The sequence below is a fragment of the Schistocerca piceifrons genome, chromosome 1 (assembly GCF_021461385.2).
Source record: "Schistocerca piceifrons isolate TAMUIC-IGC-003096 chromosome 1, iqSchPice1.1, whole genome shotgun sequence".
Taxonomy (NCBI): Eukaryota; Metazoa; Arthropoda; class Insecta; order Orthoptera; family Acrididae; genus Schistocerca; species Schistocerca piceifrons.
The window spans coordinates 754,281,634-754,296,693 of NC_060138.1; the positions used below are offsets into that span (position 1 = coordinate 754,281,634).

Here is a 15,060-nt window from a genome sequence, read left to right on the forward strand (position 1 = left end):
CGGAAGTCAATGAAACTATACGAGACGAAGCGGGAATGTTTGAAAATATTCCACAAGAAATTTCCGGTTTTTTCAACCAAAATTGGCCGAGAAAAAAAATGTGTTGCATTACTTATTGAACTGCCCTCGTAGTTCTAAGATCTAGGGGACTGAAGACCTCAGAAGTTAAGTCCCATAGTGCTCAGAGCCATTTGAACCATTTTTGAATTGATACATTCCTAAGTGAACAGAAAACGGAGACAGTGAAAAGGAACAATGCAAATGTCACAACAGACGAAAAACAACATTGACTTAATACAGATACAAGAACGATACAATCATTGAATTACAGTGACTACAGCCCACACAATGATTTGCCAGATATCTCCAGAAGACATTCTTATGAAATGGAACTGCTAGAAATGAATCGTTGAAGTTCAGACTGGAACAGCACTCTATAAACAACTTGTGCCTTTTTTTTCTCCTTCTTCTCCTCCTCCTCATCCTCCTCCTTCTTCTTCTTCTTCAACCTTGTGCAGGCGGATACACAGAATATTTCCGTAAAATGTAATGTGGAGCAATGAAATTCACACAGGCGTTTCGTGCTGTTGCGGCAGCAAGCATCGCCCACTTAGAGACCGCAATTATCACAAAGAAAATCATCTCTGCTGACAACTGATCGGCGACCAGCAAGGTTCTTCCGCATTTAAATTTAGGTACCGCTGAAGGCTACCGGCCACTGACTCAACGGTGCTTGCAGTGTGGGCGCGGGAAGCTGGTAGCTGTGACGCAGATGGCGGATAGCAGTTGCACAACTACTACTGAGACGGCAGAAATTCAGCTTACACCAGATACCATCCTTACGCGTTGCTACGTTTTACGACGTACAGTTATGATGTTACGGGAACTTTATTGTGTTCTCAATAAAATCGTTTTCTGCGTTAGGCAGCATCATTATAATACTCTAAAACAACTATGCAACCGAAGATACGACAGTATTTGCAGCGGTCCTCTTCAGACAGACGTAACAGCGATTAAGCGATCCTAAAGAGGACCGCTGCAAAGACAGCCGAAATGTCGGTTGTATACGACTTTGAGCTGTCAATGGCTGCGGAGCTTTATTTTATTTTTTTGGAAAATTACTTCACAACAGACTACTGTTTACTGTTTCCATTAGTAAACTCCCTAACTTCGCTTACGTTCATTCAAATTTCACGCACATTAATTTTCTCTGGACACAGTTTCACCTTTATAATCTGGATGGCAACACGTAATATTTAAGAGTAAATAACGTATTCACTTTATGCACAGTTGCAAGTATGAATAGCTCTTCACCGTATCACATCTTCCAGGAGTGCTAGTCCCACATTGTGGCTAAATCGTTCAAATGGCTCTGAGCACTATGGGACTTAACATCTGAGGTCATCAGTCCCCTAGAACTTAGAACTACTTAAACCTAACTAACCTAAGGACATCACACACTTCCATGCCCGAGGCAGGATTCGAACCTGCGACCGTAGCTGTCGCGCGGTTCCGGACTGCAGCGCCTAGAACCGCACGGCCACACCGGCCGGCCCCACACTGTGATGGGAGACTAAGAAGTTTGGACGGTACTGGCAAGAACTACACCAAACACGAACCTTAGGTCAGCCAGTGGGACAGAAACGGTGCGCCAATAGCGTGAACACTATTACCAAAAGACATGTAGCTGCGTTGGAGCTTTGGCGCGACGCGTTCCCCTTTAAAATAGCTTTTACTGCTAAACAAAGTAGCACCCAAACGGAATCGCTCATTTCCATTAATTTACGTACTCTGCTTCGTCGATATCCAACCGATCTCCTACTTCAATTAAATGCAGTCTACTTTTCTTTCTAAATATGATAATCGAGTGACACAGGCTCTTTGGTGGAAACAAACGATGACATAATTAATGCGAGAACATGGCAAACTGAGCACAAAAATCATTCGATCTAAGCCCTCAAGAATATGCAAGCCATATTTTGCTCATTTCTACGATCAGATAACGATAATGTATTACAGAACTAAAATATGGAGGTGCAAATAAATTAATATGACGTCGAAACACAAAACCCGTTAGTTTGGCAGTTGCTGCTGCTGCATGTTTTTCTAACTTGCCTAATGATGCATCCTTCATAGCTTGTTTCGAAATTAATAGAAGAACAGAATTACTTTCAACTGAAAACAGAGACATTTTCGGCGATGTCAAGGGTATTTGTTTCCTAGTGCCCATTAAAAATTCCTTTACATGTCCAGCGGCACTCTTAAGACATAGTTGGAGCGATTTTTCATTTACTACGGAAGCGAATTAACCCTCGAACAATGAATAATGAAGAATTTAAACCACTTCTCACCTGAAGGTGAGCGATTATTTTTATATCAATGGATTCCTGTACCAAAAATCGCTTTTTACTACCTATATATGAAATTAATGTAAGGTATTTATTAAACGAAAAATGGGAACATAGGATGAGAATTCATGAATTGAAAAAAATGCATGATATTAAGATGCAAGTCGTCATTCAAGACTTCCCTATGAACAAAACTAATCAACTCATCTACATTAACATATTTAATTCCATCAGCAGTTAAAACTTCACAAGCAGCAATACAAAATTCCTGTTTATGAACATACAGGAAATTAAACCCGCCATCGCGACCTCTTCCTTGGGAGGCCAGAATGTGCCTCTCACAAGACAGGAAACTGGAGTCATGGACGTATATAACATACCATTAACAAACCTTGGCCCAATTGGCCCCCTGCCACAGCCTCTTACCAGGTCACTAATATGGCTCAAAGATCGGAAACGTCAGGCCCGTCATTTGGGGTTGGTAAAAAGAGAAGCTTCATCCTGGAACAACGCAGGAGTTCCTACAGTACTCACAACTGCAGGAAATCTAAGAGAGTGGTGCGGCAAACGAGACGCTATCTGCAGGCGTCTTCGGGACGACTTTAACGGCTTCCGTATTGCGATGCGGACGACGACGAGTAACAGTGTTTCCCTGGTACATGTAGGCAGAAATAAAGAGGCTTATAAAGGACAGACTAGCGTGGAGAGCCGCATCAAACAAATCTTACAACTGAAGACGACAACAACGAACAACAATACATGCAGTTCTCTGCTAAAAACATCATGATGGGATCCGTTCGGATAATATATTGCGAACGTAAAATAGTCTTCTTTTCTGAGCTCTAGACGCGGACTATTCACAAGGGAACCTCCCCATCGCACCCCCCTCAGATTTAGTTATAAGTTGGCACAGTGGATAGGCCTTGAAAAACTGAACACAGATCAATCGAGAAAACAGGAAGAAGTTGTGTGGAACTATGAAAAAATAAGCAAAATATACGAACTGAATAGTCCATGCGCAAGATAGGCAACATCAAGGATAGTGTGAGCTCAGGAGCGCCGTGGTCCCGTGGTTAGCGTGCGCAGCTGCGGAACGAGAGGTCCTTGGTTCAAGTTTCCCTCGAGTGAAAAGTTTACTTTCCTTATTTTCGCAAAGTTATGATCTGTCCATTCGTTCATTGACGTCTCTGTTCACTGTAATAAGTTTAGTGTCTCTGTTTAGCGACCGCACCGCAAAACCGTGCGATTAGTAGACGAAAGGACGTGCCTCTCCAATGGGAACCGAAAATATTAGATCGCAAGGTCATAGGTCAACCGATTCCTCCGCAGAAAAACACGTCAGATAATAACTGTCTGAAAATAAAGAATTAAACTTTTCACTCGAAGGCAGACTTGAACCAAGGACCTTTCGTTCCGCAGCTCCGCACGCTAACCACGGGACCACGGCGCTTCTGAGCTTATATGTCCTTGTTTAGCATATCTTGCGCATGGACTACTCAGTTTGTATATTTTGCTTATTTTTTTCATAGTTCCATACAACTTCTTCCTGTTTTCTCGATTGATCCGTTTTCAGTTTTTCAAGGCCTATCCACTGTGCCAACTTATAACTAAATCTGAGGGGGGTGCGATGGGGAGGTTCCCTTGTCAGGAAGACAATACCACAAACTAATTACAGTGAACAGGTGGAATGTTTATTCAAATTAAGTATTTCACTATCCGTTAATGAAACTCAGAAACTTAGTGTGTTCGTGTGTCTCAGTTAAATATGGGCGAAATTGTAAAAGAATTTAAATTTTCAATGTGGACATTAAAGTTGTCTAAGATATCTTGAGAGAGGGGCGACTGTTCCACAAAAAAGGACCAATGTGCAGGAAGAGCTCTTTTAAGAGTTTGGTTCCCAGTAAGAACTACATATTTGTACATTAGTACGAAACTAAATTACTAGTTATGAAAATGTAACATTTGTAAGAAACTGTTTCTTCAATGACACGATAAAAAAATTAAGGAATGCGGTATTATTGACATCATTATTTTTCCAAAGGTGTATGCAGAAATTTCTAAGTACTACTACATATTTACGTAAACGATAATTTACAAATTCATAATTTCATCACCAAGAACAACAAAGTTGAATTAAATCTCTCTTCTACTTCTTCATGCCAACGGCCTTGCCGCAGTGGTAGCGCCGGTTCCCGTCAGATCACCGAAGTTAAGCGCTGTCGGGCTGGGCTAGCACTTGGGGATGGGTGACCATCCGGTCTGCTGAGCGCTGTTGGCAAGCGGGGTGCTCTCAGCCCTTGCGAGGCAAACTGAGGAGCTACTTGATTGAGAAGCAGCGGCTCCGGTCTCGGAAACTTACATACGGCGGGTAGAGCGGTTTGCTGACCACATGCCCCTCCATGTCCGCATCCAGTGACGCCTATGAGCTGACGATGACACGGCGGCCGGTCAGTACCGTTGGGCCTTTATGCCTGTTCGGGAGGAGTTTAGTTTCTACTTCTTCATAAATGTATTTACGATCTAAAAAATCTTACACCACAAAGACATACGATAGCGGGATACATGGCTAATGAGTTGTTTGGATTCCTTGGACATAACCTCCATAGTCACTTCGTGTGGTACTTTCTCAGTTCCGAAAATATACTGGTGTGCAAAACTTACGGAAAGTAGTAACTTTCGCATGATGTGTCATTGTCAAGTAACATAGCTCGAAGAAGCTTGAACCATACAGAGGAAAAAATGGTACAGTATGATCAGAAGCTAAATGAAAAAAAAAAAAAAAACGCAATGAGACGAACAGAACTGGCACTTTCATTCAAAGGCAATAATTACACTGTAGCCACCGCTACTCATGACGGTCTCGTAGACGTTACAAAAGGAGTGACATATTTCTTAATACGTTGTGTGATCACCACGTAACGGCAACGCCTGTTCTGCATCGTGTTCCCATGCTGTCTGCAAGGCTGGTTAGGTGCTCTCGTGATACAGCGTTCCACTCCTCTACTAGGGCAGTTGGCATGTGCTGCATCGTCATCAGTGCACGTGGACGTACTGCAGTATGTCTCCTCACCGCATTCCACACGTGATAGATGGGGTTTAAGTTGGGGGGAACGGGCAGGCCAGCACATTCGTCGAACATTTTTAGTTCCAAGAGCGCCTCCACGCACCCTCCGCTGTAGAGTGAAAATCTCATTCTGGAAATATCCCCCAGGCTGTGGCCAAGCCATGTCTCCGCAATATCCTTTCTTTCAGGAGTGCTAGTTCTGCAAGGTTCGCAGGAGAGCTTCTGTAAAGTTTGGAAGGTAGGAGACGAGATACTGACAGAAGTAAAGCTGTGAGGACGGGGCGTGAGACGTGCCTGGGTAGCTCAGTTGGTAGAGCACTTTCCCACGAAAGGCAAAGGTCCCGAGTTCGAGTCTCGATCCGGCACACAGTTTTGATCTGCCAGGAAGTTTCATATCAGCGCACACTCCGCTGCAGAGTGAAAATCTCCTGCTGGCTTTCGCTACAAGTTGCTTGTGTGGTACAGTATCAAAACCCTTCCGGAAATCCAGAAATACGGAATCGATCTGAAATCCCTTGTCAATAGCACTCTACACTTCATATCAATAAAGAGCTAGTTGTGTTTCACAAGAACGACGTTCTCTAAACCCATGTTGACTGTGTATCAATAGACCGTCTTCTTCGAGGTTATTCATAATACTCGAACACAATATATACTCCAGAATCCTAATGCTGATCGGCGTTAATGATATGGGCCTGTAATTAAGTAGATTACTCGTAGTACCTTTCTTGAATATTGGTGCGACCTGTGGAACTTTCCAGGCTTTGGGTACGGATCTTTCGTCGAGCGAACGGTTGTATAAGATTGTTAAGTATGGAGCTAATGCATAAGCATACTCTGAAAGGAATCTAATTGGTATACAGTCTGGACCAGAAGACTTGCTTTTAATAAGTGATTTAAGTTGCTTCACTACTCCTAGGATATTTACTTCTACGTTTGGTATACAGTCTGGACCAGAAGACTTGCTTTTAATAAGTGATTTTAGTTGCTCCACTACTCCTAGGATATTTACTTCTACGTTACTCATGTTGGCAGCTGTTCTTGATGCGAATTCTGGAATATTTACTTTGTCTTCTTTTGTGAAGGCATTTCGGAGTGTCACGTGCTGTGACGTACCCACCGCGGCCTTTCTTTCTCGCGGGCCTCGATGCGACGTCCAGTTTTCTGTGCACGGTTGTGAGACCTCTGCCAACATGCTCCCGCACTTTCATTCACTGGTTAATGTATTAAGTTACTTCAGCTACCTCGCCTTTAAGTGTTGCAGAGTGTATTTATTAAAATCATCCAACGGCTCGGTGGAAGGTTACTCGTGCGGATACAGTGAGAAAATTCTTGTGTGGGTCTAGCAAGCGATGATGATTCAGAAACCTTCACTCTGGGTTCACATTAATGAATCGATGGAGTATTCGTGAGTAGAATTTTTGTTCACAATACTAATAATGGAATAAGTTTACGCACCCTGAATTTCGGCAGCAGCAGGAGTGTAGACGGATTACAATTAATACTTACCAGACAACGCTCCAACGACCTACGTTAACCGCGGTGTCTTATCAAGTGAGAACATGTGACACAGACGCTAATGACTCGACCGCCGAGAGTAGACTTTAAATTTAGCGTACCATTTGCGTTCTGCAACAGAAGTCTCCTGACTACCGAACACGGTTATCAATCTTGTCATTATCAACAACACTGCATTCTGCATCCACTCATGACAACTATCTACGGTAAAAAGTTTAATGTCAGACACAACATTCTTTCTACGCGATGAATACAGTTCAAACGCACGAATGAGGAAAGCCATCCTAGTTCGGCGGCTGAAGCACTGATCGCGGTCTCTAAGTGGCTAAGGTTGGTTGGTTGGTTTGGGGAAGGAGACCAGACAGCGTGGTCATCGGTCTCATCGGATTAGGGAAGGGTGGGGAAGGAAGTCGGCCGTGCCCTTTCAGAGGAACCATCCCGGCATTTGCCTGGAGTGATTTAGAGAAATCATGAAAAACCTAAATCAGGACGGCCGGACGCGGGATTGAACCGTCGTCCTCCCGAATGCGAGTCCAGTGTCTAACCACTGCCCCACCTCGCTCGGTAAAGTGGCTAAGGAAATGAGAGTTTATTTTCTTTGCCTGTCTAGAACTTCTCCTGTCAACTGGTGTGTCTTAAACTCGTATCGACTCAGCTCACAAGGAAAGAAGAGAATTATCCGTGTCCTTTCATCTTCCGTAAGATGAAATATTCCCTTCACTCAGCGACGTGGAAGGTTCCTAAAGCCTAGCACTAAGAGCGCTATACTGCAAGACAATTAATTCAGAGAAACCTGGATCGAGTTCTAGCGCCAGATTTAATGCAGCTGCTGCTGCCAATCTCAGCACCGTTTTTAAGTAATTTCTCAAAGCCATGCAAGCATATCCAGGCTCGTTACACGTATCGTTTCATAAACATAAAACTAAATCAGTTAAAACCCACAGAAAAGAGTTGCAAGAATCGCATTTTAGGATAAAAGACAAACTTGCAGCTGTAATCAAAGTATCAGGCTGTTAAACGTGGCCGGCCGGGGTGGCTGAGCGGTTCTAGGCGCTACAGTCTGGAACCGAGCGACCGCTACGGTCGAAGGTTCGAATCCTGCCTCGGGCATGGATGTGTGTGATGTCGTTAAGTTAGTTAGATTTAAGTGGTTCTAGGTTATAGGGGACTGATGGCCTCAGCAGTTAAGTCCCATAGTGCTCGGAGCCATTTGAACCATTTTTTTGCTAAACCTGTGAAAATAAAATAAATAAATAAATAAATAAATAGAGGTTGAAGTCAGGAAGGATTCACAAAAAGAAGAACAATCACTCAAGTCGGGAAACGATGATATATCTTTAGTTTTGGAACAAAGGAGTCGCGTCCATGTCCGGTAAGTTTACATCTTGCGGTGAGCAATATTCAATCATGCACTTTTAGGCGTCTTTCAAATGTCGACTTAAATAAATAAAAGCAACAGCATTTTTTTGAAACTTCATAAGAGTAAGAGAAAATTAAGCCAGTAAACAAAGTGCAGAAAAGACTGTCAACAAGCAGTCGTTGGAGCAAATTCGGAAAATGGACTTTAGCAACTGATTATTGTCGATACCTGATGATGAGATAACAACATGTTTTTAAAATAGTGACTGCTGGCGATTCATTCTATCTCCCATCATTACTACATTCGCGGAAGTTTGCCAACATTAATGATACACAATAATTCAAACAAGACAACAATATAATTAAGATATGTGCAATATGTTACGCCTACGATAATTGGTGGTTTGGTTTGAGGCGCGCTGTAGGAAGGTCCTTAGTGCCCTTACCTGTGTTATTTTTAAATAAGTTTAACTAAAACACATTTACTGCAGGTATATTATAATGGGCAGTGAACTACTAAATACACCACACGCAAAGACGTGGAACCATGAAATGGAATCAATGGTTTGTTTTTCGGATACACATCACATCCACGGCGGAGAACGGAGTGATGTGGTGTAGAAATCACAGTCCTCAGGCCAGCAGGTGCCACAGACCAGCCCGCATGCAGACTGCTGCAGGCGCCCACCTACCCGAGAGCAACTACGCAGCTTTCAGGGAACCCACGTGTCGATAGTACAGCGATAATCACTCTCTTTGGGCAGGTGGCCTTTCGGTTCCAATTTTATGGGCCACACGTCGGAAGGGTATTTAACGTAAGCTTCAGTCTTGCAAAGAATTTTGTTGTACCCGAAAATGCAGGTCGATGTTGTTATAGTCTGTCAGCAAACTGATCAGGCAACATGCGAGTCCCCACCCACTTTACGAACTATGTCACACGTAGCAGGTGCAGTTTACGATCTTATACCGGCCCTTTCGTAGAGAGCCGTTCAAATGAGTGGCGACGCCGTGCTCAGATACACCTGGAGTATATTTTCCACTAAATGTATTAAATTACAGAATACGGAAGTTAGTAACTACTGTCACTAAAGGGAGAAACATGTCGACAGAATCAACGGTAATCACAGCACGCTGACTGCACTGCTAGATGGGAAACTGACAATCACATTGTACGGCACTTGTACAGTTCTTCCGGGAAAGGGCACTTCCAACACCACAAGCGCTGCTCCCATTGCAATTTACAAATTATACAGTTGCTTTGTAGATTCCTTTCACATCTTGTTTGGGTTGTTATTTAACTAACAACGATGTCACTACAGAAAAAGCGCTAACTTCATTAGATAAAACTTACAAAAAAAAAGTACAATTCTCAGAAAATAGTCAATCGCCCTTTAAGTACTGTACTACCGTACAGAATCATCCTCCGAATGCCTCCATTCGGAGTATCTGCATTACAAAACAGATAGCAACTTTTAAAAATGATGCTGGGTGTTTATAACTCTACACGTTCTTCGCCAAATTATCGCTTTCATGCGCCTGACTTCGGGAAACATTGGGACTCCACAAGGCATTAATCGGCTTCGGGAAAGATGTCAGTGTCATTTGACTATGCATACTCAACGGTCTTCAAGGAGTTTGTGAGAGTTGGGCGGGGAGTAACTCTTATGCAGAGGTGGCCGCGCGCTTAGAGGCGGCCTGTCCTGATTGAGCGGCCCCTCCCGCTGGAGGTTCGAGTCATCCCTCGGGCATGGGTGTGTGTGTTGTTCTTAGCGTAAGTTACTTTTAGATAACTTTTGTAGTCCTGTCTTCCTCAGTTGCGTGTAATATTATGGTATATTGATAATTTTTACTTATGGACCGTCTGATAGTTTTATTCAGTTGCTGTCAGACGGTCCATAAATATATATGCTGATTGCACAATGTCGTTCCGTTCTCTGAAAGAATCCAGAGCTCCACTGAGCCATCATTTAAATGAGTTATATTGATCGTGACCGGGCCAAATATCTTACGAAATAAGCGTCAAACGAAAAAACTGCAAAGAACGAAACTTGTCTAGCTTGAAGGGGGAAACCAGATGGCGCTATGGTTGGCCCGCTAGATGGCGCTGCCATAGGTTAAACGGATACAACTGCGTTTTTTAAAATAGGAACCCCCATTTTTTTATTATATATTCGTGTAGTACGTAAAGAAATATGAATGTTTTAGTTGGACAACTTTTTTCGCTTTGTGATAGATAGCGCTGTAATAGTCACAAACACATGGCTCATAATTTTTGACGAATAGTTGGTAACAAGTAAGTTTTTTTTTAAATTAAAATACAGAACGTAGGTACGTTTGAACATTTTATTTCGGTTCTTCCAATGTGATACATGTATCTCCAGCTTATCAATCGTTCTAAAGTTGCCCTCTTCTAAACTCTGCCACTTGTATTACGAGAGAATGGAAAAACTACAAATCCTAGCCGTCATGCAGAGAACCGGACACGGATCACTGTGAAAATCCGTTCGGTACATCATCTGCTGATTGCACACTGTCGTTCCGTTCTCTGAAAGAATCCAGAGTTCCACTGCGCCATCGTTTAAATGAGTTGTCAGAATGTGTTGACAAACAAAAGGGACTCAGAGGAAGAAGGGACTGTGTGTGCTAGCGGCATAAAGCAAACAAACAAGGCAGGTAGCGAGCGGCGCGAGTTGTGATTGCTGAGGCTGCTGCGGCGACTGCGGCAGGTGGTCGCTTTGCGGCCAGGGGCGAAGCGTGTCAAGGTCGCCAGCCATCATCGCCAAATACAGCTATATGGGACGCGCTCCCTTGTGACACACACCGAGATGCCCGACCGGCTTCACTGACTACGTGATACATCATCCACATAAGGCGCGCTCTGTTTACTGTATTTTTCGTTGCTAGATAACAAAAATAAAACCCCGCATATTAAGAACAGAGACCAAAACATTCTAGCAGTTTAACAAAAAACACCACAAAATCTTTTACAACATAAGTAAACGGGACGACTTGCATCTTATTACCACGCAAATACTTTCTGCTAGTATATACTTGCACGTTACACATTAGACGGATTTACCAAAAACGCCCACTACTGTTAATTAGTACGTTACATGTTCCATACATCATTTGAAGCATTCTTTTGTCGATATCATGTGATAAGAGTCAGTTTAGAGGATATATATGCGTGATTTGTTTTAACATTAATTAAAATATAATTATTTAGTTCTTCTAACGCAACTATACTTAAAAACAAATTTTTCCACTGGCTAAGAGTTTTCAAAGAGAAATTCGTCAGTGGAATACAAGGAGTTGTCCAGGAGAAATGATTTTAAGTTTGATTTAGAATTTTCTTTTAATTTAAAACTTGTTTCGCTACGTGTCCGACATTTTATGATATTGGGCAAGTGATCACAAATTTTTGTTGCTGCATAGTGAACATATTTCTGAGCGACTGACAGATTTAATAATGGGTAAAAGAGATCATTTTTCCCTCTTGTGTTGTAGGTATGGACATCATTGTTTCTTTTCTAATTTTGCAGGTTTATTTACGACTAATTTCACCAGCGAATACATGTATTGTGACTGCGCAGTTTAAATACCTCCGTCCTTGAAGAGGTACCCGCATGACGTCCATGGCTCGCTTTTATGCAATCAATACTTTCCTTCAAAGTGAATTACCATAGAAAATTATTCCGTAAGACGTTGTTGACTGGAAATATGCAAATTATGACGCGAGGTTTACATGTTTGTTTCCAAGATTAGCAATTATACGAAGAGCAAAGGTAACTAAAATTAATTGTTTGAGAATCATTGTAATACGCTTCTTTCAGTCCAAGTTTTCATAAATATGAACACCCAAAAATTTAGAGCATTCTACCCTATTTGCTGACTCCTACTCACATGCTACATCAGTTGTTGGTAAGACACTATTTGTTGTACAGAACTAAATATAGTGTGGTTTTTCAAAATTTAGTGTAAGTCCATTTTCTGTAGGAGTGGACCCAAAATTGAACCCTATTGGACTTCGTAGGTGATCTCTCTGCAGTCACTAAAATCTGGTACCCTGTCAACATTGTTTGAATTCTCGTCGGCTTTTCTGTTTTCAGTCGTTTCTTAATTACTTCAAAATTCATGGAGATATGTTCTGTCTATGCACCTAAATGAAAGGCAGTTTGTTGATTGCCATACGTGTTTCGCTTTGTTTCATTTGTGGAGCATCTTCAGTGCCTGTAATGCACATTAATTTTTTTACATTTAATAAATGTATTATGTAGTAGTTAATATATATTACTACGTTACATTTTGTCATTCTTTTTTCTTTTTTTAGATTAGAATAAACTTTTGTAGCACAAATTTCGTGACGTGAATTTATCGTTCAGTGTTATTTACGATTTCCAGTGCTGTTAACCCGTACGTGTGCTCCGGAGATGTGTTCATTAGTCCCCAGGCTCCAGCTGGTCGATTTCCGACGTGTTTTCACCCACAAGCGAAACACGTATGGCAAGTAACTAATTGCCTTTCATTTAGCTGCATAGTCGGAACATACCTCCATGAACTGTTTGAATTAATTATTCAGCATAAGTTTTTGCATTTCGTTTGTTAAGTATGATTCAATCCAGTTGTGTGTAAAACCATCAGATCCATAAAACTCGAGTTTTCCTACGAGGGCAACATGATCTGCACATTCAACGCCTTGGAAAGATCACAAAAAATTCCAGCCAGTACGTTTTATTATTTATGGCTTATACAGTTCGATAAATGAACGTACAAACTGCATTCTCAGTCGAGCATCCATTCTGGAATGCGTTGTGAGAGGTTCTAAATAAATTGTTTCTACTTAAGTGTGAGACTGCTCTAGTACATTACTTTTCGAATATTTTGGAAAGAGATGTCAATAAGGAAATTGGGCAAATTCCCCTGTGCCAGTGATGTATTACACGTATTATTAAGGACCTTACTAAGTTGGTACAGATTTTCGAAATCCTGTTTGAAATTCCAACAAACTCCACATGAGCTTCCGTTTTCTTAGAATTTTTAGAATTATATTTCTTTCACTGCACGATATTGATAATGCTTCTAGTTGCTTAAACTTTCGCAGAATGGAACTTTAATATATTCTGTTGCTTCTTCAACTGAATCATTTAACCCTATTTTTGCATCTACATATGGAAAGTAATTGTTAAAAGTACACGCAACTTGCGAATTACCAATCACAGCATTGTCATTTTGTTTACATGTTATGGTATCCTGTACACTGACTAGCTATCCTGTCTCCTGTTCGACGATATCTCACACAGTGTTAATCTTACTCCCAGCATTATTTATTTGTCAGGACGTGCATATTATTTGATATTTTAATGACTTTTCTTGAAATATTACAGTATTTTTAGTAGTATGCAACTAATGTCAGATCTTTGCTTTCTCTGGCCTTTATATAAATTTTCCTCTCCCTCTTACGTGAGGTTTCAATCCCCTTCGTTATCCATGACACACTTTTTCTTTTTTGATGATCTTCTGGACAACTGTTTACGAAAGCAACCTTTAAATACTGAAGCAAATTTACTATGTAATAAATTGAATCTGACGTTAGCATCTTTCTCTCTCTCTCTCTCTCTCTCTCTCTCTCTCTCTCACACACACACACACACACACACACACACACACACACTGCATCTCATTCTCATTAATGAGCCTCAATGCTCTGTATGAATCAGCCTCAGGACTGTAAGGTGCTATGTTGTTTATTTCAATTAATGGTGTGTCATGATCATTCAGTCCATTAACAATTCACTACACAGTATTTGTTTCAGTCTGAGCACTGTCTATAAAAATGTTAGCAATCGGGCTGCTACAGTCTTAGTGCTCACGAGTTGGAAAATTAACTACTGAAATTAGAAGGAAACATCCATATAAAGATTCTAGTTTATTTTCCTGAACGTATCTTTTAATAAATCGACACTGACATCTCCACAACTACTTTTTCTTCTTGTCCGTCAGGCAGCTCAATAATGCATCTAGACTTCTCACAAATAGCTGGAAGTTTCCTTGACGGGATCTGTAGACAGTTACAATTACGAGAGAAGTATTCTGCAGTAACAGTTCAAAAGCATATGCTTCTAGATTCTGATCCAACACAAAAACTATTTGTTTCAATATTTTTCACTTATAACTCTACACGAGAATGATGCAAGTCTATAATCACTGATATTTGACTTCTCCATCCCTTTGGTTACGAGATGTGCAGGGAGACACAAAACACAATACACTATGTGACCAAAGGCATCCGGACACCCCCAAAAACACACGTTTTTCTTATTAAGTGCATTGTGCTGCCACCTACTGCAAGATACTCCATATCAGCGACTTCAGTAGTTATTAGACATCGTGAGAACAGAATGGGGCGCTCCACGGAACTCACGGATCGAACGTGGTCAGGTGATATGGTGTCACATGTGTCATACGTCTGTACGCGAGATTTCCACACTCCTAAACATCCCGAGGTCCACGGCGTCCGATGTGATAGTGAAGTGGAAACGTGAAGGGACGCGTACAGCACAAAAGTGTACAGGCCGACCTCGTCTGTTGACTGACAGAGACCGCTGACAATTGAAGAGCGTACTACGACAGGCGTGAGGTGAGAAAACTTGGATTTCATGGTTGAGCGGCTGCTCACAAGCCACAGATCACGCTGGTAAATGCCAAACGACGCCTCGCTTGGTGTAAGGAGCGTAAACATTGGACGACTGAACAGTGGAAAAACGTTGTGTG

At 41.7% G+C, this 15,060-nt stretch overlaps 1 pseudogene; it reads left to right on the forward strand.

Moving 5' to 3' along the window:
• The first annotated feature begins 4,506 nt into the window (after positions 1-4,506).
• Positions 4,507-4,626, forward strand: LOC124722625 (annotated as a pseudogene).
• The last annotated feature ends 10,434 nt before the right edge of the window (positions 4,627-15,060 follow it).